The 27,890-nt window shown below is 38.3% G+C and overlaps 1 protein-coding gene across 2 annotated transcripts in view; it reads right to left on the bottom strand.

The window, feature by feature from the left end:
- Positions 1 to 27,078, bottom strand: part of HYDIN (HYDIN axonemal central pair apparatus protein) — a 395,035-nt gene extending 367,957 nt beyond the window's left edge. For both annotated transcript variants that reach the window (XM_066348740.1, XM_066348741.1), the window contains exon 1: positions 27,038 to 27,078. The gene's annotated coding sequence lies outside the window, so the exon portion shown is untranslated. The remainder of the gene's footprint in view (positions 1 to 27,037) is intronic.
- Between the last annotated feature and the right edge of the window lie 812 nt (positions 27,079 to 27,890).

The following is a 27,890-nucleotide window of genomic DNA, read 5'->3' as shown; positions in this document are numbered from 1 at the left end:
GAAAGCCTGGGTTGAGTGGTCCAACTGAATGCTAGGCGCTGAACAGTCACTTTGACAACAATTGACTCCCAGCCCCGCCTGATTATGCTGAGTGGGGATAGAGGGGGGATTTCCTAGCTCTTTGAGCCTCTTACTCCCCAGGCAGAAGTAGTAGCAGCCTTATAGCTGGATCACCAGGCTGCTAATTCAGGAAGGGGAGACTAGGAGAGAGACTCCAGGAAAGCAAACTCTCTCATTGTTGGACCCTGCAAACGCCAACAAGCCTTGACTACCAGCAAGACTAAAGCCAATTATGTGACATTGCCATAGAATCCCATCAACTGCAAATCCCTACCTAAGTGTGACACAGAGACAGAGCCAGGGGTACAGAGTCACCGACCAGGAAGAGGGAGAGAAAAGAAAAAGGAAGAACTTAACCTCTCAAAATCAAGAAAAATCCACAGACTTTATAACTTGTTCCACTAATTTTTCATTGTTGTTGTTTGTTTCTTCTATCTTATTGCCTTTATTATTATTATTTCTATTTCCTCCACCTCGGTCCATTTATTCTCTGCCCATCTTATGCTTCCCTTTTCTTGAACTACACTACCCATGAGTGTTACATTTTATTTCTTTTCTTCATCCTCACTCCCCTTTAAGGTTACACTCCAAAACACTTAACTCTCACTCTCTCCCCTTTTCTTTTTTTTGTTTTGCTTTGTTTTGTTTTTTTCTCTTCCTTTTTTTCTTCCTTTGTTTTTCTCTTTTTCTTATTTTTTCCTTTCTATTCGTTTCTTCTTTTCTCCTTTTACTTTTCCTCCCATTTAATCCTCAATCATGAACAAATTATTTAATTTGGGACTCAAGTATTTTTTGGGTTTTTTTTTTTTGCTTTTGTTTTTGGGGGGTTTTTTTGTTTGTTTATTTTTGTGGCATTTTGGGTACTTTTTACGTTGCTTTTTAACTCACTAGCATTCCTCCCAACCCAAGGTCTCCATTGTATTTAGTCTTCGCTCCACTTATTACAACAGATTTTTACTTTTTATTTTTATTTTTTTTTCTTCTTTATTATTCTTTTTTTTCCCCCTTTTTTCTGGTTCCCTCTTATCCCTCTCATTATATCTCTTAGTTGACCATCACTTACAAGCAAATCATCTTATGCTTGTCTAAGATTTTCTCCTTTTATTTTTATTTTTTGCATTTAGTAGGTACCTACTCCCTTTTTTTGCCCCTTGAACTCTTCACCCCAAATCAGGCCCTCCGTTATAGGCAGTTTTTGTTCCATTTAGCATAATATAATTCACAGGTCATCACGATATTTCCCTGAGGAGGGGAGAGGAGGGGAAGAGAAGAAAGAAAAAAGGGGGAAATAATAAATTATTACTGTTTTTTTTTGTGGGGTGTTTTACCTTTTTTTTTTCTTTTTTTTTTTTTTTTTTTTTTTTTTTTTTTACTTTTTACTCTTTATTAATTCTAATTAGTGCTATCAACAAGACCACCCTCAGATGCCAATAAGAAAGAGAAAATCAAATATTATGGATACAAAAGATAGAGAGGTAACACAAATAGATGTGGAAAAATCTATGGAGAAAAGATTTAACATATTGGAAGCCTTAGGGCTAAATGACAGAGAATTTAAAATAGAAATCTTAAAAATACTCAGAGATATACAAGAAAACACAGAAAGGCAATTTAGGGAGATCAGAAAACAACTCAATGAACACAAAGAATATATTACCAAGGAAATTGAAACTATAAAAACAAATCAAACAGAAATGAAAAACTCAATTCACGAGCTGAAAAACGAGGTAACAAGCTTAGCTAACAGAACAGCCCAGACTGAAGATAGGATTAGTGAAATAGAAGACAAGCAACTTGAGGCACAACAGAGAGAAGAAGAAAGAGACTCAAAAATAATAAAAAATGAGAAAACCCTACAGGAATTGTCTGACTCCATCAGAAAGAATAACATAAGAATAATAGGTATATCAGAGGGAGAAGAGAAAGAAAATGGAATGGAGAATATACTCAAACAAATAATAGACGAGAACTTCCCAAGCCTGTGGAAAGAACTAAAGCCTCAAATTCAAGAAGCAAACAGAACACCGAGTTTTCTTAACCCCAACAAACCCACTCCAAGGCACATCATAATAAAGATGACACAAACCAATGACAAAGAAAAAATTCTCAAGGCAGCCAGGGAAAAGAAGAGTACAACATATAAAGGAAGGCCTATTAGATTATCATCAGATTTCTCAGCAGAAACTCTACAAGCTAGAAGAGAGTGGACCCCAATATTTAAAGCCCTGAAAGAGAGGAACTTTCAGCCAATAATACTATACCCATCAAAGCTATCCTTCAAGTACGAAGGAGATATAAAAACATTCACAAATACAGAAAAGATGAGAGAATTTATCAGCAGAAAGCCCCCACTCCAGGAAATACTAAAGGGGGTTTTCCAACCAGATTCAAAGAACAAAAGAAAACAACACCACAAGTAACAGCTCCACCAAGAACACAATAAAACCAAACTTAAACTGTGACAACAAAAGAAAAAAAAGGGGGGAGAGGATGGAGATTAACAGTAGCAAAGAACGATGAAGTGCAGAAATACTCATAAGATAGGGTACTACAATGAATATGGTAGGTACCCTTTTCATTACTTAATGGTAACCACCATTGAAAAAACCACCACAAAAACACTTGACTTAAAAAAGGTAGCAACAGAGGAAAGAAGAATGGAATACAAACAAACAAAAACAAATGATAGAAAAACAAAAGAGAAGAATCAAACAAGATACAAAACTAACAGAAAGCAATTTGTAAAATGGCAATAGGGAACCCACAAGTGTCAATAATTACACTAAATGTAAATGGATTAAACTTACCAATAAAAAGACACAGAGTAGCAGAATGGATTAAAAAAGAAAATCCAACTATATGCTGCCTACAAGAAACACATCTAAGCAACAAGAATAAAAACAAATTCAAAGTGAAAGGCTGGAAAACAATACTCCAAGCAAATAACACCCCAAAAAAAGCAGGTGTAGCAATACTCATATCTAATAATGCTGACTACAAGACAGAAAAAGTACTCAGAGACAAAAATGGTCATTTCATAATGATTAAGGGGAAGTTGAATCAAGAAGACATAACAATCCTTAATATATATGCACCAAACCAAGGAGCACCAAAATATATAAGACAGCTACTTATTGACCTTAAAACAAAAACTAACAAAAATACAATCATACTTGGAGACCTCAATACACCGCTGACGGCTCTAGATCGGTCACCCAAACAGAGAATCAATAAAGATATAGTGGCCTTAAACGAAATACTAGAACACCTGGATATGATAGACATCTATAGGACACTTCATCCCAAAGCGACAGAGTATACATTTTTCTCTAGTGTACATGGAACATTCTCAAGAATTGACCATATGTTGGGCCACAAAGACAATATCAGCAAATTTAGAAAAATTGAAATTGTACCAAGCATATTCTCTGATCATAAAGCCTTGAAACTAGAATTCAACTGCAAAAAAGAGGGGGAAAAACCCACAAAAATGTGGAAACTAAACAACATACTTCTAAAAAATGAATGGGTCAAAGAAGAAATAAGCGCAGAGATCAAAAGATATATACAGACAAATGAAAATGAAAATACGACATATCAGAATCTCTGGGATGCAGCAAAAGCAGTAATAAGAGGAAAGTTCATATCACTTCAGGCCTATATGAACAAACAAGAGAGAGCCCAAGTAAACCACTTAACTTCACACCTTAAGGAACTAGAAAAAGAAGAACAAAGACAACCCAAAACCAGCCGAAGAAAGGAGATAATAAAAATCAGAGCAGAAATAAATGAAATAGAGAACAGAAAAACTATAGAAAAAAATCAATAAAACTAGGAGCTGGTTCTTTGAAAAGATCAACAAAATTGACAAACCCTTGGCAAGACTCACCAAGGAAAAAAGGCACAGGACTCAAATAAATAAAATCCAAAATGAAAGAGGAGAGATATCCACAGACATCATAGATATACAAAGAATTATTGTAGAATACTATGAAAAACTATATGCCACCAAATACAACAATCTAGAAGAAATGGATAAATTCCTAGAACAATACAACCTTCCTAGACTGAGTCATGAAGAAGCAGAAAGCCTAAACAGACCAATCAGCAGGGAGGAAATAGAAAAAACTATTAAAAACCTCCCCCAAAATAAAAGTCCAGGCCCAGACGGTTATACTAATGAATTCTATCAAACATTCAAAGAAGACTTGGTTCCTATTCTACACAAAGTCTTCCAAAAAATTGAAGAAGAAGCAATACTTCCAAACACATTTTATGAGGCCAACATAACCCTCATACCAAAACCTGGCAAGGATGGCACAAAGAAAGAAAACTACAGACCAATATCTCTAATGAATACAGATGCTAAAATACTAAACAAAATACTGGCAAATCGAATACAACAACATATTAAAAAAATAATACATCATGATCAAGTGGGATTCATCCCAGAATCTCAAGGATGGTTCAACATACGTAAAACGGTTAATGTAATACACCATATCAACAAAACAAAGAACAAAAACCACATGATCTTATCAATAGATGCAGAAAAGGCTTTTGATAAAATACAACACAATTTTATGTTTAAGACTCTCAACAAAATGGGTATAGAAGGAAAATATCTCAACATGATAAAGGCCATATATGATAAACCATCAGCCAACAGCATATTAAATGACATAAAACTGAGGACTTTCCACCTTAAATCAGGAACAAGACAGGGTTGTCCACTCTCTCCACTCTTATTTAATGTGGTTCTAGAAGTTCTAGCCAGAGCAATCAGACAAGACAAAGAAATAAAAGGCATCCATATCGGAAAAGAAAAAGTAAAGGTATCACTTTTTGCTGATGATATGATCCTATACATCGAAAACCCGAAACACTCCACAAAAAGATTATTAGAAACAATAAACCAATACAGTAAGGTCGCAGGATACAAAATTAACATACAAAAGTCCATAGCCTTTCTATATGCCAACAATGAAATATTAGAAAACGAACTCAAAAAAATAATCCCCTTCACGATTGCAACAACAAAAATAAAATACCTAGGAATAAACATAACAAAGAATGTAAAGGACCTATATAACGAAAACTACAAGGCATTATTAAGAGAAATAGAAAAAGACACAATGAGATGGAAAAATATTCCTTGTTCTTGGATAGGAAGAATAAATATAATTAAAATGGCTATATTACCCAAAGTAATATATAAATTTAATGCAATTCCCATCAAAATTCCTATGACATTTTTTAAAGAAATGGAACAAAAAATCATCAGATTTATATGGAACTATAAAAAACCCCAAATAGCCAAAGCAATCCTAAGGAAAAAGAATGAAGCTGGGGGCATTACAATACCTGACTTTAAACTATATTATAGAGCCACGATAATCAAAACAGCATGGTATTGGCAGAAAAATAGACACAGACCAATGGAACAGAATAGAAAGCCCAGAAATAAAACCACATATATATGGTCAAATAATCTTTGACAAAGGGGCCAACAACACACAATGGAGAAAAGAAAGCCTCTTCAACAAATGGTGTTGAGAAAACTGGAAAGCCACATGCAAAAGAATGAAACTCGACTACAACCTGTCCCCGTGTACTAAAATTAATTCAAAATGGATCAAAGACCTAAATATAAGACCTGAAACAATAAAGTACATAGAAGAAGACATAGGTACTAAACTCATGGACCTGGGTTTTAAAGAACATTTTATGAACTTGACTCCAATGGCAAGAGAAGTGAAGGCAAAGATAAATGAATGGGACTACATCAGACTAAAAAGTTTTTGCTCAGCAAGAGAAACTGATATCAAAATAAACAGACAGCCAACTAAATGGGAAATGATATTTTCAAACAACAGCTCAGATAAGGGCCTAATATCCAAAATTTACAAAGAACTCATAAAACTCAACAACAAACAAACAAACAATCCAATAAAAAAATGGGAAGAGGACATGAACAGACACTTCTCCCAGGAAGAAATACAAATGGCCAACAGATATATGAAAAGATGCTCAGCTTCATTAGTTATTAGAGAAATGCAAATCAAAACTACAATGAGATACCACCTCACCCCTGTTAGATTAGGTATTATCAACAAGACGGGTAATAGCAAATGTTGGAGAGGCTGCGGAGAAAAGGGAACTCTCATCCACTGTTGGTGGGACTGTAAAGTAGTACAACCATTATGGAGGAAAGTATGGTGGTTCCTCAAAAAACTGAAAATAGAACTACCGTATGACCCAGCAATCCTTCTACTGGGTATAAACCCCAAAACCTCAGAAATATTGATACGTAAAGACACATGTAGCCCCATGTTCATTGCAGCACTGTTCACAGTGGCCAAGACATGGAAACAACCAAAAATCCCTTCAATAGAAGACTGGATAAAGAAGATGTGGCACATATACACTATGGAATACTACTCAGCCATAAGAAATGATGACATCAGATCATTTACAGCAAAATGGTGGGATCTTGATAACATTATACGGAGTGAAATAAGTAAATCAGAAAAAAACAAGAACTACATGATTCCATACATTGGTGGAACATAAAAACGAGACTAAGAGACATGGACAAGAGTGTGGTGGTTACCAGGGGTGGGGGGAGGGAGAACGTAGGAGGGAGGGAGGGAGAGAGTTAGGGGGAGGGGGAGGGGCACAGAGAACTAGATAGAGGGTGACGGAGGACAATCTGACTATGGGCGAGGGGTATGCAACATAATTTAATGACAAGATAACCTAGACATGTTTTCTTTGAATATATGTACCCTGATTTATTAATGTCATCCCATTAACATTAATAAAAATTTATTAAAAAAAAAAAAGATATGGTACGCTCATACAATGGAATATGACTCAGTCATATGAAAAGACAAAACACTGTCATTTGCAACAACATGGATGGATCTTAAAAATATCATGCTAAGTGAAATAAATCAGACAGAAAAAGCCAAGAACAATATTATTTCACTCATATGTGGGATATAAAACTGAAAGCAAAAAATGAACAAATACTGTAAGAGAAACAAACAGAGTATATCAAGATGGCAGTGGAGTAGGCAGACGCACAGACTCCTGGTTCACACCACCGAACTGGATTACAAATTAATTTAGGAACAATCAGCATGAAAAACTAACTTTGGACTACAAGGACAGGTCTCAAAAACCAAGGAGCAAAGAAGAAGACACACTGAGCCTAGTAGGGAGTGCGGGGCACAGTGGGTGCTCCCCTGCTTCCAGGAGTGAAGGGGGGGTGAGGCTGAAACCCAGAAGGGCTCTCATTACAAGGAGAAGAGCAGAAAATATCGCTCACAGCCACTTGCTTGGGGACCTGGGAACGAGGTGTGCTGAGAGGGCTGGCTTGTCTTCCAAAAGGAAAGTGGGGAGAGAGAGACAGATGGTCAGGGGAAGAGGAATGCATAGGATGACCTGAGAAGCTGACTCATCCAGGGCCGAGGCAGCCATAGCTGGGGGAGGGGTTGATCCCTCCACACAGCACAAGCCTAAAATGGTTATGGGTGATGTACCTCCAGAAAGCTCTCCAGCTCCAATCAGCACAACAAGACACAGTTGAAAACAGGAAGTGGGGAGGAGGGGCAGTAACTCAGGTCTCCATGGAAATCTGAGATACACTTCACCCTACTGAAGTGGAGAAAGCACACTGCCCCCTGAGAGAAGCTGGCAGATCAAGACTTCAGAGTCTGGCCCTGGCCGGTTGGCTAAGTGGTAGAGCGTTGGCCTGGCGTGCAGAAGTCCCAGGTTCGATTCCCGGCCAGGGCACACAGGAGAGGCGCCCATCTGCTTCTCCACCCCTCCCCCTCTCCTTCCTCTCTGTCTCTCTCTTACCCTCCCGCAGCCGAGGCTCCATTGGAGCAAAAGATGGCCCGGGCGCTGGGGATGGCTCCATGGCCTCTGCCCCAGGCACTAGAGTGGCTCTGGTTGAGACAAAGCGACGCCCTGGATGGGCAGAGCATCGACCCCTGGTGGGCGTGCTGGGTGGATCCCAGTTGGGCGCATGCGAGAGTCTGTCTGACTGCCTCCCCATTTCCAACTTCAGAAAAATACAAAAAAAAAAAAAAGACTTCAGAGTCTCAGGTTACACCCACCCCATTCCTGGATACAGTAACAAATAAGTCCCCTGCTGAGATCAGTAAACAAAATTACCACCAAGTTAAGAAAACTGAGAAGAAAACAAACAAATCAAGACTTCAAAGTGGCTCTACTAGGTAAAAAGATCACAACTAGAAGAACCCTATAAGTCATACAGAGAATAATGGGTAGGCAGAGAAGCATAAGTCATCTGCTCCAACAAGAGAAGTCCTCAGAAAAAATCCTGGATGAATAAAAAATAATCAAATTACCAGATGCAGAGTATAAAATAATGATTGTTAGGATGCTTAAGGATCTCAAAGCTACAATGGATGGACTTAATGAACACCTCAATAAAGAAATTGTAAGCATCAAAAACGATATGGAAACCATAAAGAAGAACCAGACAGAAATGACAAACATAATATCAGAAATGAAGACTATACTAGAAGGAATTAAAAGCACGCTGGATGAAACAGAGGATCAAATCAGCAACTGAGAGAACAAGATAAGTGAAAACATGGAAGCAGAAAAGCAAAAAGAAAAGAGGATCAAAAAGTCTGAGGAAACCCTAAGAGAGCTCTGTGACAACATGAAAAGAAACAATATCCACATAATAAAGGTTCCTGAAGGAGAAGAGAAAGAATAAAGACTAGAGAAGCTCTTTGAAGAAATTATGGCCTGACCAGGCGGTGGCACAGTGGATAGAGCATCAGTCTGGGATGCCAAGGACCCAGGTTTGAGACCCCGAGATCGCCAGCTTGAGCGTGGGCTCATCTGGTTTGAGCAAAAGCTCACCAGCTTGGACCCAAGGTCACTGGCTCAAGCAAGGGGTTACTCGGTCTGCTGAAGGCCCATGGTCAAGGCACATATGAGAAAGCAATCAGTGAACAACTAAGATGTCTCAACGAAAAACTGATGATTGATGCTCCTCATCTCTCCGTTCCTGTCTGTCTATCCTTCTCTCTCTCTCTCTGTCTCTGTAAAAAAATAAAAAATAAAAAATAAAAAAAATAAAAAGAAATTATGGCTGCAAATTTCCCTAAATTGATGCAGGAAAGAGTCACATAAGTTCAAGAAGCAGAGAGAACCCCATTAAAAAAAACCCAAAGAGACCCACTCCAAGACATATCATAATCAAAATACCAAAGCTAAGAGATAAACAAAGAATATCAAAAGCTGTAAGAGAAAAACACTCAATCACCTACAAAGGAGCCCCCATAAGGATGACATCCGACTTCTCAATAGAAACACTTGAGGCCAGAAGGGATTGGCAAGAAATATTCAAAGTAATGCAGAACAAGAACCTACAACCAAGACTTCTTTATCCAGCAAGACTATTGTTTAAAATTGATGGAGAAATAAAAAGCTTCCCAGACAAAACAAAAAAACTCAATGAATTCATCACAACCAAACCAATGCTGCAAGAAATGTTAAGGGGCCTGCTGTAGACAGAACAAAGTGAGGGGGAAAAAAAAAAAATATATATATATATATATATAAAATATAATATATATATGTAATATATATTATATATATATATAAAGGAATATAGATTTAAAGAAAAAATGGCAATAAACAACTACATATCAATAATAACCTTAAATGTAAATGGATTAAATGCTCCAATCAAAAGACATAGGGTAGCTGAATGGATAAAAAAACAGGACCTATACATATGCTGTCTACAGGAAACTCACCTCAAAACAAAAGATACACATAGACTGAAAGTAAAAGGATGGAAAAATAGATTTCATGCAAATGGAAATGAAAAAACAAGCTGGGGTAGCAATACTTATATCTGACAAAATAGACTTTAAAACAAAGACTACAGTAAGGGATAAAGAAGGTCACTACATAATGATAAAAGGAGCAATCCAACAGGAACAGATAACCATTAAAAATATCTATGCACCTAATATAGCAGCACCTAAATATATAAAGCAGATTTTGATGGACATAAAGGGAAAGATCAACAGCAATACTATAATAGTAGGGGATTTCAATACCCCACTAACATCAATGGATAGATCCTCAAGAAAGAAAATTAACAAAGAAACAGCAGAACTAAGGGACACACTAGATCAACTGGATTTAATAGATATCTTCAAAACCTTCCCCCCTAAAGCAGCAGAATATACATTCTTCTCAAGTGTGCATGGTACATTCTCTATGATAAACTACATATTAGGGCATAAAACAAGTCTCAACAAATTTAAGAAGATTGAAACCATATCAAGCATCTTCTCTAACCACAGTGGCATGAAACTAGAAATCAACTATAATAGAAAAACTGAAAAACACTCAAACACTTGGAAACTAAATAGCATGTTATTAAACAATGATTGGGTCAACAATGAGATTGAGGAAGAAATAAAAAATTTTCTTGAAACAAATGAAAATGAGCATATAACAACTCAAAATCTGTGGGACACAGCAAAAGCAGTCTTGAGAGAGAAGTTCATAGCACTCCAGGCATACCTTAAGAAGCTAGAAAAAGCTCAAATAAACAACTTAATCCTGCAACTAAAAGAACTAGAAAAGGAACAGCAAGTAAAGCCTAGAGGAAGTAGAAGAAAGGAAATAATAAAGATCAGAGCAGAAATAAATGACATAGAGACTAAAAAAATAATACAGAGAATCAATGAAACCAGGAGCTGGTTCTTTGAAAAGTTAAACAAGATCATGAACCTTTAGCCAGATTCACCAAGAAAAAGAGAAAGAACTCAAATAAATAAAATTAGATATGAGGGTGAAGAAGTAACAACGGACACAGCAGAAATACAAAAAAACTGTTAAGAAAATACTATGAAGAACTGTATGCCAAAAAATTAGACAACCTAGGTGAGATGGACAAATTCATTTAAAAATATAATCTTTCAAAAATCAATCTGGAAGAATCAGAAAACCTAAACAGATCTATTACAACAAATGAGATCGCAACAGTTATCAAAAAACTCCCAACAAACAAAAGCCCTGGGCCAGATGGCTTCACAGGCGAATTCTACCAAACATTCAAAGAAGAACTAACTCCTATTCTTCTCAAGCTATTTCAAAAAATTCAAGAGGAAGAAAAACTTCCAAGCTCCTTTTATGAGGTGAGCCTAATTCTGATTCTAAAACCAGGCAAAGACAACACAAAGAAAGAAAACTATAGGCCAATATCCCTGATGAATTTAGATGCTAAAATTCTCAACAAAATATTAGCAAACCAGATCCAGCAATACATGAAAAAAAATCATACATCATGATCAAGTGGGATTTATTTTGGGGAGGCAAGGCTGGCACAATATCCGCAAATCAATCAAAGTGATTCATCACATAAACAAAAGAACAAAAAACACATGATAATATCAATAGATGCAGGCCCTGGCCGGTTGGCTCAGCGGTAGAGCGTCGGCCTGGCGTGCGGGGGACCGGGGTTCGATTCCCGGCCAGGGCACATAGGAGAAGCGCCCATTTGCTTCTCCACCCCCTCCCCTCCTTCCTCTCTGTCTCTCTCTTCCCCTCCCGCAGCCGAGGCTCCATTGGAGCAAAGATGGCCCGGGCGCTGGGGATGGCTCCTTGGCCTCTGCCCCAGGTGCTAGAGTGGCTCTGGTCGCGGCAGAGCGACGCCCCGGAGGGGCATAGCATCGCCCCCTGGTGGGCAGAGCGTCGCCCCTGGTGGGCGTGCCGGGTGGATCCCGGTCGGGCGCATGCGGGAGTCTGTCTGACTGTCTCTCCCCGTTTCCAGCTTCAGAAAAATACAAAAAAAAAAAAAAAACTTAAAAAAAATATCAATAGATGCAGAAAAAGCATTTGATTAAATCCAGCACCTATTTATGATAAAAACTCTCAGCAAAGTGGTAATACAGAGAACATACCTCAACATGATAAAGGCCATCTGTGACAGGCCCACAGCCAACATCATACTCATGCACAAAAGTTAAAAGCAATCTCTTTAAGATCAGAAACAAGGCAGGGGTGCCCCCTTTCACCACTTTTATTCAACATAGTTCTGGAAGTCCTACCCACAGCAATCAGACAAGAAGAAGAAATAAAAGGCATCCAAATTGAGAAAGAAGAAGTAAAACTATCATTATTTGCTGATGATATGATACTGTGCATAGAAAACCCTAAAGTCGCAGTCAAAAAACTACTGGACCTGATAAATGAATTCAGCAAGGTGGCAGGATATAAAATTAATACTCAGAAATCAGAGGCATTTTTATACACCAACAATGATCTGTCTAAAAGAGAAATTAAGAAAACAATCCCGCCTGACCAGGCAGTGGCGCAGTAGATACAGCGTCGGACAGCGATGCAGAAGGATCCAGGTTCGAGATCCCAAGGTCGCCAGCTTGAGCGCGGGCTCATCTGGTTTGAGCAAAAAGCTCACTGGCTTGAACCCAAGGTCGCTAGCTCCAGCAAGGGGTTACTCAGTCTGCGGAAGGTCCACGGTCAAGGCACATATGAGAAAGCAATCAATGAACAACTAAGAAGTCGCAATGCGCAACGAGAAACTAATGATTGATGCTTCTCATCTCTCTCCATTCCTGTCTGTCTGTCCCTGTCTATCTCTGCCTCTGTAAAAAAAAAAAAAAAAAAAAAAAAAAGGAAACAATCCCCTTCACTATTGCAACAAAAAATAAATAAGATACCTAGGAGTAAATTTAACCAAAGAGGTTAAAGACTTGTACTTGGAAAATTATAAAACATTGATAAAAGAAATCAAGGAAGATACAAACAAGTGGAAGCATATACCGTGTTCATGGCTAGGAAGGATAAACATCATTAAAATGTCCATATTACCCAAAGCAATTTATAAATTCAATGCAATTCCTATTAAAATACCAAGGACATACTTCAAAGATATAGAACAAATATTCCAAAAATTCATACGGAACCAAAAAAGAACACGAATAGCCTCAGCAATCTTGAAAAAGAAGAATAAAGTGGGTGGTATCACACTTCTGGATGTCAAGTTATACTACAAGGCCATTGTACTCAAAACAGCTTGGTATTGGCATAACAACAGGCATATAGATCAATGGAACAGAACAGAGAACCTAGAAATAAACCTGCACCTTTAGGAACAATTGATATTTGACAAGGGTGGTAATAGCATACAATGGAGTAAAGACAGTCTCTTTAACAAATAGTGTTGGAAAAATTGGACAGCTACCTGCAAAAAAATAAAACTAGACCACCAACTTCCACCATTCACAAAAATAAACTCAAAATGGATAAAAGACTTAAATGTAAGTCATAAAACCATAAGCATCCTAGAGGAAAACATAGGCAATAAGCTCTCCAACATCACTCGCAGCAATATATTTGCTTATTTTTCTCCACATGCAAAGGAAATAAAGGACAGGATAAACAAATGGGACTACATCAAACTAAAAAGTTTTTGTACAGCTAAAGACAATATGAACAAAATAAAAAAGCAAACCACACAATGGGAGAACATATTCGACAATACGTCTGATAAGAGCAGGGGTCCCCAAACTACGGCCCGCAGGCCGCATTCAGCCCCCTGAGACCATTTATCCGGCCCCCGCCGCACTTCTGGAAGGGGCACCTCTTTCATTGGTGGTCAGTGAGAGGAGCACATTGACCATCTCATTAGCCAAAAGCAGGCCCATATTTCCCATTGAAATATTGGTCAGTTTGTTGATTTAAATTTACTTGTTAATTATTTTAAATATTGTATTTGTTCCCATTTTGGTTTTTTTTACTTTAAAATAAGATATGTGCAGTGTGCATAGGGATTTGTTCATAGTTTTTTTTATAGTCTGGCCCTCCAAGGGTCTGAGGGACAGTGAACTGGCCCCTGTGTAAAAAGTTTGAGGACCCCTGGATAAGAGGTTAATAACCAAAATTTATAAAGAACTTGTTAAACTCAACACCAGGAACATAAACAGTCCAATCAAAATATGGGCAAAAGAAATGAATAGACACTTCTCCAAAGAGGACGCACAGATGGCCAATAGGCATATGAAAAACTGGTCAACATCACTAATCATTAGAGAAATACAAATTAAAACCACAATGAGATATCACCTCACAGTCAGAATGGCACTCATCAACAAAACAACACAGAATAAGTGCTGGTGAGGATGTGGAGAAAAGGGAACCCTCCTGCACTGCTGGTGGGAATGCAGACTGGTGCAGCCATTGTGGAAAACAGTATGGAGATTCCTCAAAAAATTTAAATTTGAACTGCCTTTTGACCCAGCCATCCCACTTTTGGGTATATGTCCCAAGAACACCACATCAACGAGTCAAAAGGAGAAATGCACCCCCATGTTTATGGCAGCACTGTTTACAATAGCCAAGATCTGGAAACAGCCCAAGTGTCCGTCAGTGGACGAGTGAATTAAAAAGCAGTGGTACTTATACACAATGGAATACTATGGGGCCATGAAAAAGAAGGAAATACTATTTTTCACGACAACATGGATGGACCTGGAAACTATTATGTTAAGTCAAATAAGCCAAGCAGAGAAAGAAAAATATATGACCTCACTCATCTGAGGAATCGACCAACAATATGAACTAAGGAGCGGAATAGAGACAGAGGCGCGATCAAAGGATCCAGAAGGAAAGTGGACAGAGGGAAAGGGGATGATAGGCTGATAAGATGGGATGAGAGCAGAAAAGCAAATCTGGAGGGAAGGGGGGAGGGCATTACAGGGACGGGGACAGAGGGAGATGTACTGGGGAACACGGGAGAGGGGAGGATGTATTCAGGGGACACTAGAATCTATGTAAACACAATAAATGATTTAAAAAAAAGAAATGAACTAAAAAAAAGTGAAAGAAAAACAAGCAGAAACTCATAGACACAGACAACAGCATGGTAGATACCAGAGGAAAGGGGGGTAGAGTAGTAGTAAAGGGTACAGGAGGTTAAGAAAGTGACAGAAGATTTGGCTTTGGGTGTTGGGCACACAAGCAATATACAGAATCTTAGAACCGTATACTTGAAACCAATGTAATGATATTAACAATGTCACTCCAATATATTTAATTTAAAAATGATGCAGCAATTCTGTAAAATAATTGGACTCCAAAAACTTCAATGTCCTAAAAAATGAAAATGAACAAAATCCCTAAAATGTCAAGGGAACTGTTCTACACAAAAGAAGACTAAAAAGTTTAACAATGCAGCATGTGATCCTCGACTAGCTGCTGAGTTTATAAAACACTTCAAAATCTCTATAAGTGACATTATTGAAAAACTGAGGAAATAGGAATATGGAGTCCACCTTAAATCATACTGTATCAACTTGAAAATTTAAACTGCAATAATAGTATTTGGTTATGTTAAGAAATGTTCGGCCCTGGCCGGTTGGCTCAGTGGTAGAGCGTGCAGGCGTGCAGGAGTCCCGGGTTCGATTCCTGGCCAGGGCACACAGGAGAAGCCCATCTGCTTCTCCACCCCTCCCCCTCTCCTTCCTCTCTGTCTCTCTCTTCCCCTCCTGCAGCCGAGGCTCCATTGGAGCAAAGTTGGCCCGGGCGCTGAGGATGGCTCTATGGCCTCTGCCTCAGGCGCTAGAATGGCTCTGGTTGCAACAGAGCAACGCCCCAGATGGGCAGAGCATCGCCCCCTGGTGGGCATGCCGGGTGGATCCCAGTTGGGCGCATGCGGGAGTCTGTCTCACTGCCTCCCGTTTCCAACTTCAGAAAAATACAAAAAAAAAAATGTTCTTATTCTTAGGAAACACCTGCTAATGTATGTAAAGGAGCAGTGTCATGATATCTCCCTTCTTTGAGTCATAAGCTTACTTTCAAAAGCTTCAAGAAAAAAAATGGAGGAAAAAATAAAGCAAAAATGTGACAGAACGTCAGTTGATGACTCTGAGTAAAGGGTATTTAGGTACATAATTCAAGCTTTCTTTATGTTTGAAAAAAATTTTAAACAAAATATTGTAGGGGGAGCTGTAGAGGAGATTTTGAAAAGGTCCAAATAGAAAATACAGCAATGAAAGATACAGTAACTCAATTTAGATATTTTTTGGGCCCTAGCTGGATAGTTCAGTTGACTAGAGCATTGTCCTGAAATGCAGAGGTTGCTGGTTCGATCCTCAGTCAGGGCATATAGGAACAGATTGATGTTCCTCTCTCTCTCTTATATCAATAAATTAAAAAAAAAATTTTTTTTTTAATTTCTTGGGCAAGTAAAAAGTATATTTTAAACAGCCAAATCTAATATAACTAAACTAGAAAATAAGTCAGAATACTTATGCAACTCAGTACATGAGATGACAAAGGAAACAGAAAACACACAGGTGAAGATAAGAGACATGGAAGACAGAGACCTGACATCATTAGAGCCTTGAGTGAGAGAAGAGAGATGAGTCAGAAGCAATACCTAAAAAATAATAGCTGAAAATTTTACTAAAATGTTGAAAAGGACCACATATAGATTTAAGCCCAAAAAATAGATGGCAGGTAAATCCATTCCTAGATTCATCCTAGAGAGGGTGAAAAAAACAAAGAAAATAAAAATGATTAAAAGATTAAAAAATCTTAAAAGGAACCATGATTAAATTGAGAGCTAATTTCTCAATATAATGGAAACCAGGAGATGGTAGAATAATACATTCAAATGTGCTGGAAAAAAAACAATTGCTGTCTTTTAATTCTATAACCAGCAAAAATATCTTTCAAGAGGTAGGGTGAATTAAAGATAATTTTAGACAAATATGGGAAGATCCACCCTAGTAGACCTCCTTCACACTTAGTTAGCAATGACTATGAATTACCTACACTGAAATTTAAGATTCTACTCTTCAGTATTCTGCTATTTTCTCAAACAAGCTATCTAATAAGTCACTAGAATAATGTAAAACTATTGCTGAAAATGGTTTTGAAATGGTTAATACACAATTGTACCCTATTTGAATTCTCAGTGATGTTCTAAGTTGTTGTTCACATAAATTCATGAGTCCATGGACATCCATATTGATGTACCATTTTCCAAATTGAGGAACCCAAATAATTTGAACTCATCAGGGATCTCATTTGTCCCTGACTCATAATAATGTAAGTCTGAGCCATGGTGCTGTATCAATTACTTTACAAATAGAAATACCATTGCCTGTATATAAATTTCACTTCTGAAAAAAAAAAAAATCTGTAGTGACCTCAAACTGATTAAATTTAGGGATTCATTTCTAAAGGTCAATGTCCTTGCTGCAAAATCCACTTCTTATGCAGATGAGAAGTTTAACCTGCCCTATGGCGCTGGGCATAATTAGCCAGCTGCACTCTCATAATAAGGTGCAGATGGTTAATTACACCAGCAAATAACTGCTTACTTGTGGGCACAAAAGCCTGTACCTAAAAATCATTGAAAGTGTACTTTGGCCTATTTATGTTCATGTAAACAAAACACTTATCTCCAAGGTTTCATCTGTGAACAAACCACCACAGGCTCCAACTCTACTGCTCTGGGTGAGACCCATTAACACTGCCAGGGTCTGGTTCAAGGGAGGCACAACTGGACACAAAGTCATATATCAGCTGTTAAACTATTTTATGGGGTGCTACATCCTTGTTGAAAAATCTTCTAAACTTAATTTGTTGTAATTGGAATTGTAAATAAGGTGAGAATTTGGTTTCCTTAAACCCCAAAGTAAATTCTGTATTTTTCAGATAAAAACTCTGAAATGAAAGAACGTTTTACTAGCAAACATCTCAACACTGGTTGTCTTAAGTATTAAAAATACATATATATTAATTTACCTGTGTCCTTGAGGAATTTCATGGGCTAGCTGAGCTCCCAAATTTAGAAAGTCATATTAGATACAACACTTCCAATGGTTAAAGACGGTCACAAACGTCACATTTTTTTTAAAGTATTCTATTAATCTCCCTATGGAAAGAACAGGACTTGGGGAGAAAACAGAGAAGGGGTAACTACTTCCTAAAACCTGTGTTTGGAAGTCCTCTGCCAGCTGCAAGGCTCCCAGTTCGCAGGGGTCAAGATGACAGGGATGGGGAACAGAGTACTAATCTACTTGAATCTGCACAGAACCTTCCTCTGAAGAACCCAACAGGGTCTGTGAGTCTATTCAGTTTAATTGTATGTTGGGGAAGAGGAAAAACTGCTTGCCATGGTTTTAATTGCTAAGAACACACTATCTTTTTAGGAACCATCTGTTTAATTGTAATTACAAACATCGATGTAAAAACACAAATGATTAACAAGTACAGAACTTCCTTGCCACTAACAGTTTTAATATAAAGAACCATCTTGTGAAAGAGTATGTTGCCTTTTCCCTCTCTGCAATATTTCATGATTTAGCAACTGACAGTCTACCATTTATTACAGAATCTCACTCTGGTGAAGCTAGAGTTATTAATTAATATTTTTAGATTATATCCCACTGTTATTCCTTTTTATTAAACTTTAATTCCCTCTGAGAGTGACAGGGATTATATCAGAAATGAAATGCAAAAGGCCCACTTTTTCCCTCCTCCTGCTAAAATCTTTGAGATTTAATATAATATACATCACCTATAATTAATTACCAACGACATTCCAGAGTATTGCAAGACTAATTTTTTGGCTCTCAGAAATACAAATTTCTGCCTTCCTGGTTTTGAAATATGCTTACCATATTGTTATTATTTTAAAAGCCTAAAGAATTGGTAATTGTTTTCAGGCATGAATAAAAATAGCTTAACCTTGAAATTTATTATAATTAGGGATTTTTCAAAGCCACTGCTGTCTATATGGGTGGATTGTTTATTATAAAAACTAGCATCAACATCATAGAGGCACAGACATAGAATTAGGCCATGTTCTCTCGCTTGGGCTTACAATAGTAGTTTAAAGAAAGAAAAACGTAAGAGATGCAGTCATATCATAATGTTATTAGTGCAACCTTACGTTCAGGACACTTTAATAGCCTAGAAAAGCACGGAGATTTAGAAATAAAATGCAAGAGATTCATGAACTGCCAGTGAAGTTACAAGAGATTTCTCGTGTTTGTGTGTGTGTGTGTGTGAGAGAGAGAGAGAGAGAGAGAGAATTTTTTAATCATTTCACATCAATTTTTCTTTAAAGTAGAGAACTAAAGCACTTTAAATCTTCAAAGAAATGAAAAGACTGACTGCAGTTTTTCAAACTAAGTTGCAATAGAGACATTTTGAGATATGTCAATCCCTCACTTCTCATTCTCTGCCCAACCTCAGTTCTATTAACCATGATCTTACAATTAATTGTTTTTGCCTGATTTCAAGCCTTCATCTCCTTTGCAAGATATTTTATATGAAGAGCGGCCAAACACTAAGTGCCTCTGGATGTTAAGGAGAAAATAGATCTTGGAAAAAATTGGTTGAGAAGAAGAGAATGCTGTCAGGAAACAGCTGCTTCTTTACTTTTAATGACCAAGTGTATTATAGTCCCCTGCATTCTGAAATGTGTTCATCCTAAACCTGTGATCTTTAACCTTGGAGGTTTAAGTGCCACTAGAATCAGACAAAAGCTATAAACATTGTCCCCGAAAAGATGGGCATTAACATAAAATCTAAAGGTCTACATACCTAGGGTCAAGAATCTCTACCCTGCATAGATCCTGAAGTGTACCAGTTCAAATATGGTTTCAATATTCACCAGCTATGTGGGTTCCTTCCCACTTGATGAGAATTTTTATGTTCTAAATGTTTTTGCTGCTAACATGGAGAAACAGTTTCAAAACTATTTCAAAGCTTGTGAAACAATACCACTAATTAATAACATAACTTCCCCTCTGCTTTGTGATTGCATGAATCATTCTCATACACAAGGCAGAGGTATTGTTGTGACTTCCTCAAACAATTGCAAGCTTAATCATAGACAAAATGTGAAATGAAATGTAAAACCTAAATCTATAAAACTTTAGAAGAAATTCTGTGTTATCTGAACTAGGCAAAAAGTTTTAGCATAATCCATAAAATTAAAAATTGATAAATTAGACTTCATCAAAATTAAAAAAAAATTTACTTTAAAAGATAACTGAATAAGACATGGGCAAAAATATGAACAGATACTTCACAAAAGAAGAGATAGAATAACAAATAAGCATTGTTCAATATCATTAGTCATCAGAGAAATACAAATTAAAAACAGAATGAAATACCACTACATGTCTACAAGAATAACAAAAATTAACAAAATTGTCACTTGCTGGTAAGACTGTGGAACAACTGAAACTCTCATTATGATGCTAGTGGAAAAGCAAAATGGTGTAGTCACTTTGGAAAACTTTAACAATTTCCTATAAAATTAAACATACACTCACCATAGTACCTAGCAATCCCACTCCTAAGTATTTATCAAAATATATATACATATATATGCTGTACAAAGACCTGTATGTGAGTTTTTATGGCCGACTTATCCATAATCACCAAATATTAGAAGTAGCCCAAATGTCCAACTGGCTTTACATCCATTCAATTGAATAGTACACAGCGATAATAAGTAATAAAATACTATTACATGCAACAAAATGGATAAATCTCAAAAGCAATGTGTTGAATAAAATAAGTGCTGGCAAAAAGTGCTGGCAGTTTATGATTCCATTTATATGGCACTCTGGAAAACACAGAAAGAGAAATCAGATCATTGGTAGACAGGGGCTAAAAGTGGGGAAAGGAGATTGACTCCAACTAGTACTAGGGAACATTTTTTTTTTAAGATTTTATTTATTGATTTTACAGAGGGAGGACAGGGGTGGAGAAGCGAGAAGTATCAACTCACAGTTGCTTCACTTTAGTTGTTCAATGATTGTTTGCAGTATATGCCTTGACCAGTCAAGCCTAGGGTTTCAAACCAGCAACCTCAGCATTCCAGGTGGACGCTTTATTCACTGCGCCACCACAGGTCAGGTCCTGGGAACCATTTGAGCTAATGTAATCATTCTTTACTTTTATGTGGTTACATGACTATATTTTCCAAAACTCATGAACGTTACACTTCAAATGAGTGAGTTTTATAATATGTAAATTATATATCATAAACCTGACTTTAAAAATAGCTAAGAACATATTGGGAGAAAATATTAACTTAAATAACATTTCAACATAGCATAACATTATCACTATCCAGGGTATGTACAGTACTCCTACAAATAAATACAAAAAAAAACAGTCAAATTTAAATTGAGCAAAGGTAAAAGATAGGCAATCCATAGAAATCAATTATCAATAGTCATAGAATATAAACTGCTGGAACTCACTAGTAATCTGGCAAATGTAAATTATAACAAAGTAATAATCATTACTTTCCCATAAGAAAGACAAAGTTTTAAAAGACTAATAATACCAAGTGTGGATGCCTATTCAGGACAAGTACAGTCTCTACAATAAGATCCCAAAAGAGTTACATCAGTTGGGATGATGGAATTTCAACTATATTCATATGTAATTAAATTGAAAGACAAAAAAATTATAACCTTTAAAGTAGTTGGGTGATTGTCTTTGCCTTTCCAATCAGTGGGCTGTATGTAGAATGAGACAGATGATGAAAAGGTTAGCATCATTTTCATCAGTACTAGAACAGACAGATAGTACAGTGCAGACTGGAGAGACCACAGACGATCCTAAGGATTTATTAGCCCACCAAGTAAAGAGTGATGTCCAGGTAGCCACTCAAATGGCAGCCTCCTCAACATTCTCAAAGAAGAAACTCTAGTATAAGATGACTGCCACAGCACAATTTAGAAGAACAAAGACAAAATGGAACTCATAAATTTATCCTTCTATTAATTTATGACAACAAATAGGAAGTCCATAAATTACAATTTTATGAAATGTGTTTAAATATTCCCAGAGTTAAAGCTTTTCAATGGTTCGATTTCTAAATTGGATTGCTCCTAGGGAATTTAAGAGACTTTCCCGCGATATTTTTTTACTGCGTTCAACTTTGACCTTTGCACTGACTTCTTAACCTAACACAGTAAAACGTGACTCCACTATATAAGATCAGCAAGGTCACAGATCCTGTCTTAGTATTTTTTTCCTGCAAAAAACATAGATTAGTTCTAGATATGAAGTAGGACCTCAATTGCTTTAAGGAGTCAAGCAAAGGAGAGTGGGAAAAAACCTGTAGTGAAATATCAATAAATACAGGTTGAAGTACTCTGAAATGGAAAGGACAAGGTCCAGAAGAGGCAAGAGCAAGGTAAACAGGTGAGCACACACAGAGACCAGGACATGAGTAGCCAGCACAGGTGGTGGTTAAGAATCATACAGCCTGACCAGGAGGTGGCGCAGTGGATAAAACATTGGACTGGGATGTAGAGGACCCAGGTTCGAGACCCCGAGGTTGCCAGCCTGAGTGCGAGCTCATCTGGTATGAGCAAGGCTCACCAGCTGGACCCAAGGTCGCTGGCTCGAGCAAGGGCTTACTCAGTCTGCTGTAGCCTCACAGTCAAGGCACATATGAGAAAGCAATCAATGAACAACTAAGGTGTCAACAACGAAAAACTGATGATTGATGCTTCTCATTTCTCTCTGTTCCTGTCTGTCCCTATCTATCCCTCTCTCTGACTCTCTATCTCTGTAGAAAAAAAGAAAAAAAGAAACATACAGCCATCTACCAAACATTCAAAGAAGAACTAACTCCTATTCTTCTCAAGCTATTTCAAATAATTCAAGAGGAGCGAAAACTACCAAGTTCCTTTTACGAGGCAAGCATAATTCTGATTCCAAAACCAGGCAAAGTTTACAATACAGTACAAAGAAAGAAAACTATAGGCCAATATCCCTGATGAATTTAGATGCTAAAATTCTCAACAAAATATTAGCAAACCGGATCCAGCAATACATGAAAAAAATCATACATCATGATCAAGTGGAATTTATTTTGGGGAGGCAAGGCTGGTACAATATTCACAAATCAATCAATGTGATTCATCACATAAACAAAAGGAAAGATAAAAAAAAAAAAAAAGGAAAGACAAAAACCACATGATAATATCAATAGATGCAGAAAAAGCATTTGATTAAATCCAGCACCTATTTATGATAAAAACTCTCAGCAAAGTGGGAATACAGAGAACATACCTCAACATGATAAAGGCCATCTATGACAGGCCCACAGCCAATATCATACTCAATGCGCAAGTTAAAAGTAATCCCCTTAAGATTATGAACAAGGCAGGGGTGCCCCCTTTCACCACTCTTATTCAACATAGTTCTGGAAGTCCTAGCCACAGCAATCAGGCAAGAAGAAGAAATAAAAGGCATCCAAATTGGGAAAGAAGAAGTAAAACTATCATTATTTGCTGATGATATGATACTGTACATAGAAAACCCTAAACTGATACTCACAGTCGAAAAACTACTGGACCTGATAAATGAATTCAGCAAGGTGGCAGGATATAAAATTAATACTCAGAAATCAGAGGCATTTTTATACACCAACAATGATCTGTCTAAAAGAGAAATTAAGAAAATAATCCCCTTCGCTATTGCAACAACAACAACAAAAAATACCTAGGAGTAAATTTAACCAAGGAGGTTAAAGACTTGTACTTGGAAAATTATAAAACATTGATAAAAGAAATCAAGAAAGATACAAACAAGTGGAAGCATATACCGTGTTCATGGCTAGGAAGAATAAATATCATTAAAATGTCCATATTACCCAAAGCAATTTATAAATTCAATGCAATTCCTATTAAAATACCAAGGACATACTTCAAAGATATAGAACAAATATTCCAAAAATTCATATGGAACCAAAAAAGAACAAGAATAGCCTCAGCAATCTTGAAAAAGAATAAAGTGGGTGATATCACACTTCCGGATGTCAGTTATACTACAAGGCCATTGTACTCAAAACAGCTTGGTACTGGCATAAGAACAGGCATATAGATCAATGGAACAGAACAGAGAACCCAGAAATAAACCTCACCTTTATGAACAATTGATATTTGACAAAGGTGATAATAGCATACAATGGAGTAAAGACAGTCTCTTTAACAAATAGTGTTGGGAAAACTGGACAGCTACCTGCAAAAAAATGAAACTAGACCACCAACTTCCACCATTCACAAAAATAAACTCAAAATGGATAAAAGACTTAAATGTAAGTCATAAAACCATAAGCATCCTAGAGGAAAACATAGGCAATAAGCTCTCCAACATCAATCGCAGCAATATACAGTGTGTCGGTAAAGTCATGGTGCACTTTTGACCGGTCACAGGAAAGCAACAAAAGACGATAGAAATGTGAAATCTACGCCTGACCTGTGGTGGCGCAGTGGATAAAGCGTCGACCTGGAAATGCTGAGGTCGCTGGTTCAAAACCCTGGGCTTGCCTGGTCAAGGCACATATGGGAGTTGATGCTTCCAGCTCCATCCCCCCCCCCCTCTGTCTCTCCTCTCTCTCTCTCTTTCTCTGTCTCTCCCTCTCCTCTCTAAAATGAATAAATAAATAAATAATTTAAAAAAAAAAAAGTGAAATCTACACCAAATAAAAAGAAAACTCTCCCAGTTTCATACCGTTCCAGTGCAGTTCAATGTGGCCTCACGCACATATTTTTTAGGGCTCCTTAGGTAGCTATCCCGTATAGCCTCTACAGACTCGTCACTGACTGATGACCTAGGGGTCCCCAAACTTTTTACACAAGGGGCCAGTTCACTGTCCCTCAGACCATTGGAGGGCCACCACATACAGTGCTCCTCTCACTGACCACCAATGAAAGAGGTGCCCCTTCTGGAAATGCGGCGGGGGCCAGATAAATGGCCTCAGGGGGCCGCATGTGGCCCGTGGGCCATAGTTTGGGGACGCCTGGTACCAGAACAGGGTTTCTCCACCAAACTGCCGGTTTCTTTCAACTGCTTATCCCATCAAGTAATGTTATTCCTATGTGGTGGCGCTTCGTTATAAACGCACCAATATTCACGTTGCACTTTGGTCACGGATTCGAATTTAGCAAGCCACAGAATACGCTGAACTTTCCTCTGTACTGTCCACATCTCGACTGGCATGGCCGTGGGCTGCTCTGCTGTACACATGGTGTTACGTCATCATCTGCACATGCGCACATGCTGTCAAATCATCCTACAGAAACTGGGAGGGTTTTCCTTTTATTTGGTGCAGATTTCACATTTCTATCGTCTTTTGTTGCTTTCCTGTGACCGGTCAAAAGTGCACCATGACTTTACAGACACACTGTATTTGCTGATGTATCTCCACATGCAAGGGAAATAAAGGACAGGATAAACAAATGGGACTATATCAAACTAAAAAGCTTTTGTACAGCTAAAGACAATATGAACAAAATAAAAAGGCAAACCACACAATGGGAGAACATATTCGACAATACGTCTGATAAGGGGTTAATAACCAAAATTTATAAAGAACTTGTAAAATTCAACACCAGGAACATAAACAGTCCAATCAAAAATGAGCAAAAGAAATGAATAGACACTTCTCCAAAGAGGACATACAGATGGCCAACAGGCATATGAAAAACTGCTCAATATCACTAATCATTAGAGAAATGCAAATTAAAACCACAATGAGATATCAGTTCACACCAGTCAGAATGGCTCCCATCAACAAAACAACACAGAATAAGTGCTGGCGAGGATGTGGAAAAGGGAACCCTCCTGTACTGCTGGTGGGAATGCAGACTGGTGCAGCCATTGTGGAAAACAGTATGGAGATTCCTCAAAAAATTTAAATTTGAACTGCCTTTTGACCCAGCCATTCCACTTTTGGGTATATATCCCAAGAACACCACATCCATGAATCAAAAGGAGAAATGCACCCTCATGTTTATGGCAGCATTGTTCACAATAGCGAAGATCTGGAAACAGCCCAAGTGTCCGTCAGTGGACGAGTGGATTAAAAAGCAGTGGTACTTATACACAATGGAATACTATGGGGCCATGAAAAAGAAGGAAATACTATTTTTTGCGACAACATGGATGGACCTGGAAACTATTATGTTAAGTGAAATAAGCCAGGCAGAGAAAGAAAAATATATGACCTCACTCATCTGAGAAATCTGATGAACAATATGAACTGAGGAGCGAAATAGAGACAGAGGCGCGATCAAAGGATCCAGAAGGAAAGCGGACAGAGGGAAAGGGGATGATAGGCTGATAAGATGGGATGAGAGCAGAAAAGCAAATCTGGAGGGAAGGGGGGAGGGCATTACAGGGACGGGGACAGAGGGAGATGTACTGGGGAACATGGGGGAGGGGAGGATGTATTCGGGGGACACTAGAATCTATGTAAACACAATAAATTAATTTAAAAAAATAAAAAAAAGAATCATACAGTCACTCACTAGCACTGACCATGGGGCACTTTCTGCGCCCAGGCTGCTAAACTCTGAAGGCGGATTAATCATAGTCACTTCATAGGACCTGTGGCTGTGAAATGAGACCATGTAGGGAAAGTGCATCTGAGGGTGCACGAGTATTGCATTTGACCATCACAGTCATCTTGAGAAGGAAGAGGGGAGGGAACAGAAGGAAGAGGGATGTGGCACCCATTTGTTTGGTGAGGAAATAAGAAAAATGATTAGTCCAAGGCCTCATAGCTAGAAGTTAGAAGCAAGGGGAAACTCTTGTTTCCTACCATTCAGTCCAACGCCTGGCGCTAGCTACCTGTCTGTCTGGCCAGTCTCAAGAACAAAAATCGGAAGTTCTGCTGTTTTAATGAGAAACCAGGGGAGGCTGGGGTGGAGGCTTGGGTCTAGAAAACTTGGGGAGCGAAGAGTGGTAACACAAGGAGACACCCGGCCAGTCCCCCTGCTCCTCACCCTGTGACCCTATAATTACTGCGAGGATCTCAGTTGGACCCAGGTGCACCCCCACCCCATATCAGTTCTGTGCTCGTTCCTGTCTGATCCCGCGCCCAACTCACAGATACTGCAATCTAGGGGATGCCTGCCCCGCGGCTCCAAGCTACGGGCTCTTTTCCTTCCCGCGCCGGGGTCCAGGACCTGTTGCCATCCGTTGCCACAACAACCACGGGCTCACAGCCCAGTAAGCCGCGCGATGATTGGAGAAGGCAAGAGTCCATAGCAACGGTCAAACAGAGCTGCTTAGTGGGAAAGAATTTGGTTTTCAGGAATTCTCTGGTAACTGTTTCTCCCCAAAGGCACCAATCCTAGTTCTTAAAGGGTGCTTCATGCATAATCTCATTTAACACTTGTCTCCCTGTGTTGCTGTAAGGCTTCTCATTTCTACAGTAATGTTTAACTTGGGGTCCTTTTACCTTACCTCTTCCGGAAGTCCATGAACCCCCTTATGTTATACGCAAAAGTTCGTTCATTTACCCAGTAGGATGGTCTGTAACTGTAGCTTCCCAAAGGAGCCAGAGCCAGAACCCAGGTTGCTGGATGTCCAAGACAGTCCAAGAGAATAACTTCTATATGCATTTACCCCATCTTCCTTCTCAGAGAACACAGGTAAAAAATAGTGAGGTTCTGCCTGATGAGGCGGTGGCGCAGTGGATAGAGCGTGTGACTGGGAGGCAGAAAGCCCAGGTTTGAAACCCCAAGGTCGCTGGCCTGAGTGCGGGCTCATTAGCTTGAGCCCAAAGGTCACTGGCTTGAAGCCCAAGGTCACTGGCTCCAGCCCAAGGTCGCTGGCTTGAGCAAGTTGATCAATGAACAACTAAGGAGCTGCAACGAAGAATTGATGCTTCTTATCCCTCTCCCTTCTTGTCTGTCCCTCTCTCTGTCTCTGTCACAAAAAAATTTTTTTTAATTTTT

Source organism: Saccopteryx leptura, chromosome 9 (genome assembly GCF_036850995.1).
Source record: "Saccopteryx leptura isolate mSacLep1 chromosome 9, mSacLep1_pri_phased_curated, whole genome shotgun sequence".
NCBI lineage: Eukaryota > Metazoa > Chordata > Mammalia > Chiroptera > Emballonuridae > Saccopteryx > Saccopteryx leptura.
Note: the sequence above shows the minus strand (reverse complement) of the source record. Positions and strands in the feature narration are given on the sequence as shown.